General features: G+C 47.3%; 1 protein-coding gene across 23 annotated transcripts in view; it reads left to right on the top strand.

The window, feature by feature from the left end:
* RALGPS1 (Ral GEF with PH domain and SH3 binding motif 1) overlaps positions 1 to 15675 on the top strand; it is a 270250-nt gene that overhangs the window by 30133 nt on the left and 224442 nt on the right. For 3 of the 23 annotated variants that reach the window (XM_073224282.1, XM_073224280.1, XM_073224310.1), the window contains one exon: positions 11406 to 11515. The exons of the other annotated variants lie outside the window; for them this stretch is intronic. The gene's annotated coding sequence lies outside the window, so the exon portion shown is untranslated. The remainder of the gene's footprint in view (positions 1 to 11405; positions 11516 to 15675) is intronic. 23 annotated transcript variants of the gene reach the window in all.

The raw sequence follows: 15675 nt of genomic DNA, 5'->3' as shown, positions 1-15675 counted from the left end.
TGTGTGAGCTGAGGCCCTGGCACTCTGTGAGCCCGCCGACCTTGGGGACACACGTGCAGGCGGCCGGGTTTGTGCTCTCTGCCGCCCAGCCCGGCTCCGACTCCATTTCTGTCCCTCACGTGAGTGCGTTCGTTGGTCCTGTAGGACTGCTCCTCTGCAGGTACACACAAAGGAACCAGACATCGTTATCAAACCACGATGGAAAAGCCAAGCTCATTTAGCCCACCATGGCCCCGTCACGCCAACATACCGAGCTGTGTTCGTGTTGCCCATTTCCCTTCCAGGCCCTGTCCACACGGCAGGTAGGGTTGTATGCAGGTGTGGTGTTGCCTTCCCCGCCCCCTCCCCCCACGTGGTTGGCGAGATGGATCAGTTATGAAACGGCCACCAGGTGGTGCCAGAGCGCCAGCATCCGGCCGCAGCCTCCTAGGACCGTAATGCTGGGCGGCGGGCCACCCTGCCGGCGCTTGTCTGTGAAAGTTCACTTTCAGTTTTCTCCCCAAATGCTGTGTTGCTCACAAGTGGTTTCCATACTTATTTTAAAAGAAATCAAACAATACTGAAGTGTACAAAAAGACAGTAACGTGCCACACGATGACATCTTTGTGGCAGATACAAACAGTTGAATGATAATATCCTGTACTTCTCAGTGTGTTCACATGTATGCATGGGTTACATGTCCAGGTGCCACTTTCTCAGTAAGCACGTCTCACACCCTCATTTAAAATTGTAAACCTGCCCCCTCCTCACCCTGCCTACCTCTTTTCCTGCTTTCCTTTTTCTGTATTACTCATCACCAGCTGACACACCATGTATTTTACTGAGCCCTTTGTTCATTGTGTTTCCTCTGCTAGAATGTGCTGGGGGATTTATGGTGTTTTCTTCATTGCTCCATGCCCAGCACCAAAAATATAGTGCCTGACATACTAGACTTTCACTGAGTTCATGTTGAATGGATGACCCAGAGTGCATATGTCCTCAATTTGTGGACATCTTTCTCTGGCCAGAAATATTGATCTACCTCATCCTTTTAATCACCTGCTTAGTGTCTCCTTGGAATGAACGCACTCTAATTGTACCAAAACACGCTGGTGTGGTCCAGTGTTTTCCGGCCTTCCTGTGGGAGATGTCACGTCGGTGACCTTGCCGGGACCTACTCTCTGGTTGCCTGCCCGTTGATATCCTCGCTCTGCTCAGACCCTGGACTCAGTGCCTCATAAACAACATCTCCTGCTGTCCTTACACCGTATGCCTTGTGCCCGAGAAAGGTGCTGCCGTCGGGTGGGGGAGCTGAGGCCAGAGCATGAGCACCTGCCCAGGGCCACACCTCCGCGCAGAGCGGGGCCGGGGCCCTGGGGGGTCCCCGCTGCATCAGGGACATCGCTTCATCTTCTCTCACATGACACTTCACACTCCCTTTCTCCAGTTTATTGATTGCCTTTCATCTTTTCCATGATGTCTTTTTCTGTGCAGATATTTTCATTTTTAATGATAAATCTGCCAAGAGCTTCCTATGTTTTCTGGCTTTTATATCACCCTAGAGAGGACCTCTTTACCCCAAGATGATAAAAAAAAAAGATTTGTGTTCCCTCTGGTATTTTTATGGAGATATATTTGTTTGATTAAGTATTTAACCTATCAGAATTTAATCTTAGATGATGTTGGGGAAGATTTTAAACAAATCCCCACCTCAAGTGAATAGTAAATTGTTTCATCAACATTTATTGAATAATCTCCGCTGTTTGAAAGGCCATCTTGATCAGACATTAATTCTCATACATGCTTGATCCTATTTCCTGGCCTGTGTTCTCCTCTGCTGATCCATTTATCTCTGTGTGTGTGTCATTTATGGGCTGTGGCTTCCTGGCAGAACACGTCCCTTCTCATTATACTTCTTTTTGAAAACTTCTTAGCTATTTCTAATTTTTCTTCCAGGTAAAATTTTAAATCAGTTTGCTGAATTCCAAAATGAATCCCCTTAGGATTTTGGGTTAACTTGTATTTTACTTATAGATCAATTGGGGAGAATGGATACCTTATTCAGAGACGTGAAATGTCTTTCCTTAGGTCTTCTCTTTCGTCTTTCAGTAAAATTTCATAGTTTACTTAAAAAAGATTTTTGTACATTTGTTTTAAAGTTTCTTTCTGGTATCTTTTTCTTCTGTGAGGCTCTCCAGCCATGACATTTTCTAGCCAGTTATTACTTGGCTGGGAGAAGGCTGATTTTATAGCCAAATGTCCAACCCTCAGAGCCTTCCCTCAATCCAGTGCCATTGGCTTCAGATCTTCTAGGAATTCTTAATTTCTGGTTTGTCGATGTCATCCTTCTCTGCATTTCAACACTGCAACACATTCCTTATTCTTCTTGTTTTTCCATTTCAACAAGGTTTGGGCAGGGGAGGGCAAGTCTGTGGGCCTAGTTCATTGACTTGAACCCCAAGTCCATATGCAGTTTGACACGAAAATGTCATTGCCTCTGTGCACTTTGGCCACCCCCCTCCCACCCCTCAGTGTTCTCCATGGAATGTGGGATGGATCCTGAAGACAGTCTAAACCGTGGTGGGCGTTTCCCTTAAGCTTCTGGCTCCGACCCATGAGACATGCTCTTCAGTCCTGGTAAGGTTTGCCATGCTGCCGCCAGACTGTTTTCACTCCCTCTTCTCCCCAGAACTTGCCACCTGCCTTGCTCTCTGGAGACAACTCCCGTCCTAGTTTTGTGGGAGGCACCAGGCTGTGCACGAGGAGTTAGGACTCGATGGTATTTGTCAAGGAGGCCCAGGAATGTGTGCCAGCCTCCTCGCCTCAGGTTTCTGAAGTGCTGTCTGATCACAGAAGGAGCAGCAGCAAAGGAGAATTAAAAGGCCCTCCTGAGCTGGGCCAGGGCTGGGCAGCCCCGTACAGGGCTTTCTGGTTGAGGCTGCGTGAAGCAAGTGATGGACTTAGAGCCCAGGGGACCCTCCCATGCCCCTCAGCTTCATCTGTAATTTGGGTCCCGACCTTCCTGGGTAGCAGCAGTGAACAAGAACATGCAGGCCAGGTGGGTGCACCTCAGGGTGCGCGTGGGAGTCAGACGGGGCTGAGCCCAAGCAGGGCCCTGTTTGCCTCTTGGATCTCAGCAGCAGTGGGGAGAGAGGAGGGCCTTGAGCAGGTGTGTGGCCTGTGGCACTCGTTGATATTCCTTACGCAGGTGGCCCAGCCAGTGACCAGGGCCCTTACCAGACAGACCAGTCATTCCCGTGCCCTTGGCAGGGACTAGGTGGAGGAAGTGGCCCCCTGCTCCGTGCAGTGAGTCTGCCATCCCCATCCTCTGTCCACTGTAGATGGCGTACATGTGGCCACATGTAGTGGGCCCAAAATGTCTGAACCTCAGCACCCCAGAGCTGCTTCTGTCAGGCAGCAGGTGTGCAGGAAATGGCGAGCCCCTGGGTTTAGGTCTGGCTGTGGAGATTGTGTGCATGGTGGGGCATGGGGAGTGGGGAGGGATGTGAGGGTGTAGAATTCCTTCTTAACTTTTTAAACTTTTTATTTGGAAATCATTTTAGACTTCCAGAAAAGTTGCAGAATAGTACAGTGCATTTACACACGCCCTTCACCCAGTTTACATGTTACCAGCTTACAGCAATAGCACAGCTATCACATTCACATTGGTAACTCACTGGGGCACAACAGTATGAACTAAAGCCACCCGCCTTTTGCAGCCATCACCAGGTCCCCCCCAAAGGCCCTTTCCTGCACCTGCACTCAGTCTGGGGTCCCTCCCTGCACCATTGCTGAGGCTTGTTAGTCCCCTCGAGTTGGTGGCAGTGCCCTAGTTTGTCCGGGTCATGTCAGATCCTCACCAGATGGAACTGTCGTCTGTTTTTTGTGCGTCTGCTTTACACGCCTGTAGAGTTAAAGGGTCTCATCCTGAGAGACGCCTGTGCGCCCCCCAGGTGCTGTTACAGGTGCCTGGCTGGCCAGCACTCCCCTGCCCCCCAGGGCTGCCCTCCGCTTTAGGTCTGAGGGCCGGTCCCCCTCTCCTTCCTCCAGGGCAGGGGAAGGGGGTCACGCAGCCCCACACTTGCCGTTCCCCCTGCGTCTTGCTCTGCCAGGGGTCCCCTTTTCCTCTTGCATTTTTATATTGCCTCCACTAACTGTTTCGGAGTCTCCTAAAGTCCTCAGAAAACCCCAGTCTCCATCCCCTGCTCCATCCCTTGCCTTCTCTTTTCTGCCCCCAGAGGCTCTGGGGAAATCAGGGACTTTCTGTCCCTTTGCAAGTTGGGCGTTCTCTTGGTGACCAGGGCACTCTTGCCATCAGACCCCAAGGCTGTCCTCAGTGCCATCCTGAATGATTCTGCAGAATCTTATGCCATCGGCTGAATTCTTTCTCTTTCCAGTGTCCGCCAGTGTCTGTATAGGTCACTGCCCAGGGCGCACACCACCCTATCTTATCGTTCGTTTGGGGTATTTCTATAGCTTCCTTCTGAAGGAAGATCTGGGATGCAGCCTGTTTTTCGTCCAGCTAGGTATGCTCGGCCAACAGGAGAATTCACCTTTTGTAGTTTACGTCCTGCAAGTTTGTAATTTATGTTTTAAAAGAGTCAGTCTGTGTCAAGAATTAACCATGAGGAGGCAGGGGTGGGGCAGGGAGACCACTGAGAAGGCTGTACCATAGTGCCGAGGCTTGTGCTACCGCGGCAGTGGCGGTGGTCGGGAGACTTGGCCTGCCCCACAGAGAGGGCTGTCCCTGCCGATGGCTGCCTAGGGGGACACAGTCACCCCTGCTCCTCCAGCTCCCTCCAACACTACCTGCCTTCCCCAAAGCAGACGTTCCCTGGACCTTAAATCAGCTTAAGTAGGTTGACTGAGGGCTCCGCAGAGTGGGGGAGAGGGAATGGACATCTCTGGTCTGGCCACTTATCCCTAATATGCCGAAAGGGAAGCTGGTCCACCCAGGCTTCCAGAGCGGAAGGGCGCCGGGATGCCCCCAGAGCTGTGGACAGAGGGCTGGCTCCCCCTCATTTCCTTACTCTTCCTTTCATGCCCACTTCTCGAAGCTCCCTCCAAGCCTCTTCCACAAGTATCCCGAGGCTTCCCATTTTCCTAAGTTTGCCTCTCACCCTACAGAGAAACCAGGTCTGCCAGCGAGTGGCTGCAGGTGGGGGTCTCTCGCCTCCACCTGTTTTCTGCAGCTGCGTTTTGGAAGGGAGGGACCTTTGGTGTCAAGAGGAACTAAGTGCATGCTGAGGGCTCAGGAATCTCTAGCCAGAGGGTCTAAAATAAAGCGGTCCCGTCAACCAGGGGATTCATTTTCTGAGAACTCTTTCCTTGGTTTTATGAGAAGTGCATGTTCTTCATTCACATTCCTTAATCTAAGGATCTTTGTTCTTTATGTGAAGAATCTTGTGAAGTCACATGAAAAGTGTGAATCTTCATCACATTCCTTAATTTAAGAATTCCTTCCCTACCTTACGCAATCACCTTCAAGATGATTCCTTGTGGTCTTAGGCTAAGAGGGCATTGCCCCTGCCTACCCCACCGCAGGGACGGTGGGAGTGTTGGTGAGGGCGGTTCACAAACAATAGCCGTCATCCTTTGAGTCACTGTGCCTGCTGCTTCTTATGTCCATCATCCTAGCAAGCCCTGGGACCATCTGGGAGGTAGGGACCATGCTTACAGATGAGGAAAGTGAGGCTTGACCAGGCCAAGCCCAGGGCACACAGTAAGTGATAGCTGAGAATTCAGACCCTGGATTGTCTATTCTCTAAGCCGCAGAGGTACTCTCGGCTCCTCTGGCTGCCCCAGGGATTGCTGTGTAGCTGGCTTGTTCTTAGCTTCTACCAGGCCTGCAGTTGCAGGTTGTGAACCTCTGGGGGTGGAGGGTGTTGTAAGGCCTTCCCAGATCAGGTGAGTAGACAGAAGGCTAGGTGCTGGAATATGTCTCACTGTTTTCCAAATGCATGCAGATAGAGCTGTGATTATTAAACCACAAAGGCATTCAAGTGTTGGTGATTTGTAACAGCTTTTTGTTATCAAGGGTCTTTTCTTAAACAGATATTGAAAAGAGAATAAATTATTTTAGTGTTGAAAAGAAAGGTTTCTAAAATATGTTTACATATCTGTTTACCTGCTGGTATCTATATGTATATGTGGATATGTGCATAAATGCTGCCCTATACTATGTGAACTGTGTAATGCTGGGGGCAGGGGCAAGGGTTCCTGGGGAGAGGGGACTTTCCCTTTTTTATTTTGTATCTTTTTATTCAGTTTACATAATCTTAAATACACATGAATTATTTTATGTGAAGTCCTCCTACTTGGAGGACTAAGTTAAGTTTCCCTGGGCCGGACCAAGGTTTCTGAGGACGAAGATGGGCCTTGCTCACTTCTGCCTCCCTGGCCTCAGCACACAGTGTGAAGGGTGTGGGGCGCCTGTCAGTGCCTGTCACGTGGCTTTGTGGACTGCTGCCTGTGTGTGCTGGCCCTGCCTCAGCTCCACACATGGAGGTGCCTCCCCATCCCCAGAAGATGCCTGCCCGGCCCTCTCCTCCAGGTTGGCTCAGTTTCACATGTTTTAGCCCATTTTCATGATGTCTGCAGACCCTCAGTCTCCAAAGCCAGCCCTCTTTCCCAGGGACTGCTGCTGTCTCTCCTCCACGGGTGCAGCCGTGGTGGCACTGGGACACAGGGGTCCTCCTCAGCTGTCTGCCCTCCCCAGCCCATCATTTCTCCCTCAGTGAGAAGGTGAGATGTCGGATGTGGAACATCTGGTGGGTGGTTTGAAAGGAGTAGGGGGTGCTGGGGAGTACCGACCACAGTGAGTGATGGCATTTCAAGTCCGACATGTGCTTACGTGGCTGGGGCCTCTCTTTGAAAGCTGCCAGATGCTGCTGCTTGCCAGGAAGAGGTCTGGCCAATTTGGAGGGGTCAGAAGGAGGTTGAGATACAGCACTGCCAGCCCGCAAGAGGGGGGCCTTTCCTGAGCTACTGGCAGGTGGTCCAGTTCCAGAGTGATGGTTACCCTGGGGGAACCCTTTGGCATTACAAAATCTGGCATGGTGTGTGTGTGTGTGTGTGTGTGTGTGTGTGTGTGTGTGTGTGTTCAGAAGACTGAACAATTGGTGAAGGGGTTGTGTGCAGAAAGCGTCTTTGTTCCCTTCCTTTTCTTTAGTCACAGCTTGTGTTCAAGAAGCAGAAAGGTGGAGCAGGCTTCCACCAAATCTGCAGCAAGCACGTGCCCCATGCCAAAGCAGCAGGCTCTGAAAGGGGGCTTGGGCCCGTTTTCCTACTTGTCTGAGACATTTGGAAGCGATCACTCTCTTGTAATTGAACATTCCTGGATATGTGTATTTTCTTTGAAACAACCTCCATAAGCTTAGGAAAAAGTGGTTATTCTGCCTTCTCAACAGTGATCTGTACCAGACTGTCTCATGTTATTTTCTTGGTTTCCTGAACCTGAAACATTGAAAGAGAATTTCAAAATTTTGGAAGGGAACCAGCATTGCATACAGGATTGTCCTTCCCCTCTTCAGGAGCCCACACACACAAGACCAGATTCTGTTACACAGAAACAAGAGGGGGGGATTGTTCTGTGGTTCCGATACAACTGCCACGTTCTTGCAAAGTTACATCATGAGAATCACTTTTTCTCCTGCAGTGTTTTGGCTCCGAAGGATGCATTAACAGCGTGTGCATGTGTGTGTGTGTGTGTGTGTGTGTGTGTGTGAGGTAAGAGGGGTGGAGGGAGGGTGGAATGATAGAGTTTGGTGTAGCCAAATAAGCTGGTGCTCTGACCTTTATGCCAGACTGCCTCCCTGTCCAGCAGGGGACGTAGCCAATGCAGGTATGTAAAAATGTATCCCCGAGAAATAACAGGTACTGGTGAGGATGTGGAGAAAAGGGAGCCTTCATGTACTGTTGGCGGGGATGTAAACTGGTGTAGCTACTATGGAAAACAGTATGGAGGTTTCTCAAAAAATTAAAAATAAAAATACCCTGCAACTCAGTAATTCCACTTCTGGGTATTTACCTGAAGAAAATAAAAACACAAATTCAAAAAGATAAGCATATGTGTGTTCATTACAGCATTATTTATAATAACCAAGATGTGGACACATAAGTGTCCATGACAAATGAATGGGTAAAGAAGAAGTGGTACATATACACAATGGAATATTACTCAGCCATAAGAAAGAATGAAATCTTACCATTTACACCAACATGGATGGACCTAGAGGGTATCATGCTGAGATGTCAGACAAAGGCAAACACCATGTGATCTCACTTATAACATGGCATCTGAAAGACAAAACTAATGAACAAACAAAAACCCAGAAACAGACTCATTCATAGAAGACAGAGAATAAACTGTATTATTTACAGTGTAATTTCTCTCTCTGAGCCTAAGTTTCCTCATCTGTAAATTCAAAACAGTGCATATAAATCCTTAGCCAGAGCCTGAAACACAGTCAGTGTCTAAGAAGCAGTTGTGATGTTGATGGTGATCGGACCGTGTCTGAGCTTGAGGCCAAGGGCTGGGCTGGCTTCTGCGCAGAGCAGGGCTTGGGAGAAGCCGCAGCAAGTCTGCTGAACAGATGAGGGCGCAGGAGGCGGGATGCGCTGCTGTGGCTGTAGTGTCAGGGTGATCCTTCCATTCCTTGGGGAGCCCTGCCTGGCTTGTGCTGCTGTGCCCCAGTGCCTGTGTTAGGATGGACACGGGGCTGGGCTGGGGTGATGAGGGGAAGCCTGCGCCCCTGTGCTCTGGGCAGGCTGTCTTCTCAGGTGTCCTTTCTCGGCCCCCACCTCCACATGGCCTACCCTTGCCTGGAAACATTCCCCCTCATCCTTTGAGACCCAGATCGATGGCTTCTCAGTGATGTCTCTGACCCAAAGGTGCACCTATGATCTGTTACGGCACGTGTCCTGTGCTCTCTTGCCTGCTACCCTGCGGGACCCTGGAGGGCAGGGCTGTGCCATCTTCAACTCTGGTCCCTGAGGAGGAGCTGGGGCCTAGCCAGGCCTCGGGGATGGAAGGTGGTGGTGGTGGTGGGGGGGTTTCTCTGGGCCTTGGAAGAGATGTTCCACTCTGCTCGGTCCTGTTATTTCTTAGCATGCGAAATATCACTTGCCTGAGAGTTGCTGCCCATAAATTAGGCAGTTTTTGTCAGTGGCGAGACATGCAGGAGTCAGATTGGAAACAAGTGCTCTTTCTTTCCAGCTCAGGCCATCCACAGGAAGCATAAAGGGTGGCGCGCTGCACGGCCGTGCTTTGTCTCTGGGTGGGCTGGGGCCAGGCCTCTTAGCAGAGAAGCCCTGCTCTGGGACCTCTGGGTGCAGCCTGTGCTCCCCTGGGGGCCTGGAGCCCACAGCTGGGGGCCCCCTTCCCAGCAGTGGAGGCCTGTGGTCTCAGAAAGCCATGATGCTGTTCTTTCTTTAATTATTGTTTATTTATTTTAGGAAAAAAGGATAGGTATAAATGGATAGAACTGTAGGAATAGATTAACACTAATAGTAACTAATAGCACCTCAACTGAATGCTTGGTCTGTGCTGGCCTGGATGGAGCATTTTACATGCATTTTCTTGTCTGGCCCTTGCCTGGGGTCTTGGAGAAGGTCCAGACCCTGGTGTTGAATGGCCAGGGTTTGAACTCCCCTGTCCTGCCTCTTAACTAGTAGCAAGTTACAGCACCTCTTGGTGACTCAGTTTCCCCAGAATCAGAATAGTCCTTATCTTACTGACTTTTTGTGAAGATTAAATGAGCTAAAAACAGTAGCGCTCAGCCCAGCACCTCGCACAGCATCAGCACTCCTGTCTGCATGGCTCCTGGGCCATGGAGAGGGGGCAGCTCAGTGCACCACCAAGCAGCGCTGCAGGAACCAGTGGAATGGGTGCATTCTCCAGACGGGGAGCAGGGAGCGAGCAAACGAGCAGCCGCAGAGGAGGGTCTGAGTTGAAGGGTATGTGACTTAAGCTTATGCTGCCAGGCAAGTGGGGAGAGTCAAGGCATCTGTTTTGGGCCAGCTGAACAGATTGGGCTCCTTGTCTGGTCTCCCCTTGGGGAGACCCGAAGAATGACGGGCCTGCCCTGAAAGGAGCAAAGCCCACCTCAGCCGGGACCTGGAGCACGTCAGATGCACTGTGGGAGGATCAGGCTGGCTGTCTCCCAGGCCATCTCCCCGTGGTGACTCGTGACTCTCTGTTAGACTTCAGTCCAGCTTGATCGGAACAGGGCCCGGCCCGCTGGCTGGTTCTGGCATGGAACAGCCCGGCTGAGTTGGCCCCAACTCCCAGAACACGGGAGCTGTTTGTCTGGTCTGAGCCCCGGAAGCTTGACCCAGTCTTATGGTGCTGTGAGCTCATGAGCTGGCTCTGCCTCAGTTTCCGGAGTCCCCACTTTGCAGTCTGGGGTTTTCAGGGGGTTTCTGTCAAGGGGTCTCACCCACGGGATGCCTAGGAGGGTTTCCTTAGCTCCGGAGGTTGGTTCTTCTCCCCTCAGTCCTGTCTCTTCTGCCCTAGAAATTCCTCAAAGATTTTTGCTTATTAATAATCACTTCTGTTACCCTGTGCCAATATAATTTAGTTTTAGTATTTTAGTATTTCTTTATTTCAAAGGGATGTGGAAGGGGAGAGTTAAACTTGAGTTCAGGTCACCTTCATGAAACAGAGCTGGTAGCTATTGTGGTATAATTTACATACTGTAAAACCCACCCAGTCTGAGTACAGTTCTATGACTTGGTGAATTCATGGAGCTGTGTAATTGTCACCACGATCCAGTTTTAGCACATTTCCGTCATCTCAGAAAAAGCCCTTGTGCCCATGTTCAGTCAGTCCTGCTGCCCCCAGCCCACCCCTGATGTGACCTTGTCTCAGTGAGTTTGCCCTTTGTGGACGGTTGGTAACACTGACATCACACAGTGAAGTCTTTTGTGTCTGACTCTTTTACATGGCATAATGTTTTTGATGTTTATTCATGGTATAGTTTGTATCAATATTCATTTCTTTTTATTGCTCAGTAGTGTTCCATCATGTGGCTACATCACACTGTTTATACATTCACCAGTTGGTGGGCATTTAGATTGTTTCCAGATTTTGGCTATCATGAAAAACTCATATACATGTCTTTATGTGAACATATGTTTTCTTTTTTTTTTAAGTTAGATTTCTCAAAGGAGAATTGCTGGGTCATGTGGTAGGTTTTTGTTTAACTTTTTAAGAAACTGCCAAACTATTTTCCAAAGTTGTTAAACCTTTTGCCTTCCTAATAGCAATGGATGAGGGTTCTATTTCCCCACATCCTTGCCAACACTTGGCATTGTCTTTTTTATTATAGCCATTCTGGTATCTGAAATGGTATCTCAGTGCAGTTTTGATTTGCACTTCCTCAGGCATTTCCCTTATTAGCCATTCATATGTCTTCTTTTGCTAGAAGTCTCTTCAGATCTTTTGTGCAGCTGCTTTTGAAACCTGCCCCAGCCGTGGAATCCTGGTCCTTAGGGATGGCAAGATGGCTTTTTCCAGAGCTAAGATGATTAACAAGTGAGTGTTCTTAGCCGTCTCCTTGTCCTGCTCGTAAAAGAAGACTGGGACCTCTACTGTTCAGTTTTCCTCTGAGGATTAACTTATCTGACCATTTCTATTCTTTTCCTTTTCTTCCTTCCTTTCCTGCCTTCCTTCCGCCCCACTTTCTTCTCTCCCTTACCCCCTCCATCCCTCCAATCCCACATTCTGAGACCTCAAGACAGAAACCATTCATCCCAAGCTGGCTCTCTCTCTCTCTCACTCCTCACCAATTTCTGTTGAATTCTGTCCTTAGTATCTCTAAGTCTGTCTCCTTCTCTCTGTCTTCACTGCTATGAACGTAGTGCAGAGGACCTTCATCTCTTGCCTGGATAGTTGCGGTTGGCTTCCACCTGGTCTGTGACCCTCTCCTTTCCTGCCCTATTCCTTCCTCCCTGCTCTCCTGGTCACTTTCCTGCTAAAAAGCTGGTGGTGGCTATAGTTCTCTGGTCAGTGATGTGATTAACGCTGTACTGGAAGTATGTACACATTGGCATGAGAGCAGCTGGTCTTGGTTTGAGAAGTCCAGGCACCATAACGGGAAGAAATGAGTTTTGGGCAGGGTCTTGAATGATGGGACAGTGGGACAGCATGAGCAAAGGTACTGAAGCATGAGTGACGTATGTCCCTGTGCCTCACATTCCTCAAGTAATCCGGGTGCAATGGCAGGATCTACCTGAGGACTGTTGTGAGGATTAGCTGAGTTAACACATGTAAAGTATGTGGCACGTGGCAAGTGAGTACACTATATGAGTATTAGCTATTATCCATATTTTATTGATGAAATGGTTTGGTGGATAGGGAAACTCAGTAGAATCAGTTTGTCTTCTTTACCTGCCTTCATTTTAAAATGTCTGAGAGAGCTGCTAAAGGGGCAAGGATTTCACAGAGCTTACTGTTCAGGAGAAAGGACAGGTAAACAACATTGTCCAGGGGCACTGTGCCCAGCAGGTTGGGAACTTTCACCATCTTCAGGCGCTCCATTCCCCTGGCTGGCTACGCAGCTCCAAGGCTCCCCACAGTGATACGCAGCCTGCTGTGCCTTCTTCCTGGCTAGTCAGCACCTGGCTTATGAACCAGCCATCCTATCCTGGCATCAGGCCAGCCAGAGGGAAGCCCTGCCTACAGCAGCTACAAACGCAAAGCATAGAGGCTTACACCTGTGTGTTCGGCCCACTGGTTCTGGCAGTGGAGAAACGCATAGCAGCCAGGAAACAGGAAACAGGTCTTTCTTCCCCCCAGACAGCAGCACCCCTGCCCTGCGATCCCCGACATGGTTCCAGGGCCTGAGCAGCTCCAGAGAGTAGGACTTCTGGGCACTAGAGTGCACCACATACAAATAGGAAACATCAAAGGAACCTGATTCAAAGCAAAATCTCAACACCAGAAAAAGGGTCAAGTGAGACTGAACTAATAAATCTTCCTGAAAGAGATTTCAAAATAAAAATCATAAACATACTCCTACAAGTACAGAAAAATATTCAAGAACTAAGGAACAAACTTAGGACGGAGATCCAATTGTTGAGGAACACAATGGAGTGTATTAAAAGCAGATTAGGTATGGTGGAGGAAACGATAAATAAATTAGAAATTAGAGAAGAGGAATGCAAAGAAGCTGAGGCACAGAGAGAAAAAAAGATCTCTAGGAATTAAAGAATACTGAGAATTGTGTGACCAATCCAAACAGAACAATATTCATATTATAGGGGTACCAGAAGAAGAAGAAGAGAGAGAAAGGGATAGAAAGTGTCTTTGAGGAAGTAATTGCTGAAAACTTCCTCAATCTGGGGAAGGAGATAGTCTCTCAGGCCATGGAGGTGCACAGATTTCCCAACACAAGGGACCCAAGGAGGACAACACCAAGACATATAATAATTAAAATGCAAAGATCAAGGATAAGGACAGACTATTAAAAGCAGCCATAGAGAAATAAGATCACATACACAGGAAAGCCCACCAGGCTATCATCAGACTTCTCAGCAGAAACCTTACAGGCCAGAAGGGAGTGGCATGATACATCTAATGCCATGAGGCAGAAGGGCCTCGAACCAAGAATACTTTATCTGGCAAGATTATCATTTAAATTTGAAGGAGGGATTAAACAATTTCCAGATAAGAAAAAGCTGAGAGAATTTACTTCCCACAAACCATCTCTACAGTGTATTTTGGAGGGACTGCTACAGATGGAAGTGTTCCTCAGGTTGAACAGCTGTCACCAGAGGTAATAAAAAGGGATAGGAAAAGATTACAAAATATGATACCTAATATATAAAGGATGGAGGAGGAAGAAAAGGAGGGGGAAAAAAAAAGAACCTTTAGATTATGTTTGTAACAGCATACTAAATGAGTTAAGTTAGACTGTTAATAGTAAGGAAGTTACCCTTGAACCTTTTGTAACCACGAATCTAAAGCCTGCAGTGGCAATAAGTACATACTTATCGATAATCACCCTAAACGTAAATGGACTGAATGCACCAATCAAAAGACATAGAGTCACTGAATGGATTAAAAAACAAGACCTATCTATATGCTGCCTATAAGAAACTCACTTCAAACCCAAAGACATACACAGACTAAAAGTGAAGGGATGGAAAAAATCTTTCATGCAACTAATAGGGAGAAAAAAGCAGGTGTTGCAGTATTTGTATCAGACAAAATAGACTTTAAAACAAAGAAAGGCACAAGGCAAAGAAAGATATTGCATAATGATAAAGGGGTCAATCCAACAAGAGGATATAACCATTATAAATATCTATGCACCCAACACAGGAGCACCTACATATCTGAAACAAATACTAACAGAATTAAAGGGGGAATAGAATGCAATGCATTCATTCTAGGAGACTTCAATACTCTACTCACTCCAAAGGACAGATCCACCAGACTGAAAATAAGTAAGGAGGCAGAGGCCCTGAACAACACACTAGAACAGATGGACCTAACAGACATCTACAGAACTCTCCACCCAAAAGCAGCAGGATACACATTCTTCTCAAGTGCACATGGAACATTTTCAAGAATAGATCATATACTAGGCCACAAAAAGAGCCTCAGTAAATTCAAAAAGATTGAAATTGTACCAACCAGCTTCTCAGACCAAAAAGGTAGGAAACTAGAAATAAATTACGCAAAGAAAATGAAAAAGCCCACCAACAATTGAGGCTTAACAACATGCTCCTAAATAACCAATGGATCAATGACCAAATAAAAACAGAGATCAAACAATATATGGAGACAAATGACAACAATAATTCAACACTGCAAAATCTGTGGGATGCAGCAGAGGCTGTGCTAAGAGGGAAGTATATTGCAATTCAGGCCTACCTCAGGAAGAACAACAATCCCATATGAACAGTCTAAAGTCACAGTTAACGAAACCAGAAAAAGAAGAACAAATGAGGCCCAAAGTCAGTAAAAGGAGGGACTTAATAAAGATTACAGCAGAAGTAAATAAAACTAAGAAGAATAAAACAATAGAAAGAATCAATGAAAGTAGGAGCTGGTTCTTTGAGAAAATAAACAAAATAGATAGACCCCTAGCCAGACTTATCAAGAAAAAAAGAGAGTCTACACACATAAACAGAATCAAAAATGAGAAAGGAAAAATCACTATGGACACCACAGAAATACAAAGAATTATTAGAGAATACTATGAAAAATTATATGCTGACAAACTGGGTAACCCAAAAGAAATGGACAACTTTCTAGAAAAATACAACCTTCCAAGGCTGACCCAGAAAGAAAGAGAAAATCTGAACAGATCAATTACTAGCAATGAAATTCAATTGGTAATCAAAAAACTACCTAAAAACAAAACTCCTGTACCAGATGGCTTCACCAGTGAATTTTATCACACATTTAGTGAAGACCTAATACCCATTCTCCTTAAAGTTTTCCAAAAAGTAGAAGAGGAGGGAATACTTCCAAACTCATTCTATGAGTCCAGCATCACTGTAGTACCAAAATCAGGCAAAGACACCACAAAAAAAGAAAATTACTGACCAATATCCCTGATGAGCATAGATGCAAAAACACTCAACAAAATATTAGCAAACCAAATTAAAAAAATACATGAAAAAAATCATCTATCATGATCAAGTAGGATTTATTCCAGGGATGCAAGGATGGTACAACATTCG

Source organism: Manis javanica, chromosome 2 (assembly GCF_040802235.1).
Source record: "Manis javanica isolate MJ-LG chromosome 2, MJ_LKY, whole genome shotgun sequence".
NCBI lineage: Eukaryota > Metazoa > Chordata > Mammalia > Pholidota > Manidae > Manis > Manis javanica.
The sequence above is the reverse complement of the archived record's forward strand: the minus strand, read 5'-3'. Positions and strand labels throughout refer to the sequence as shown.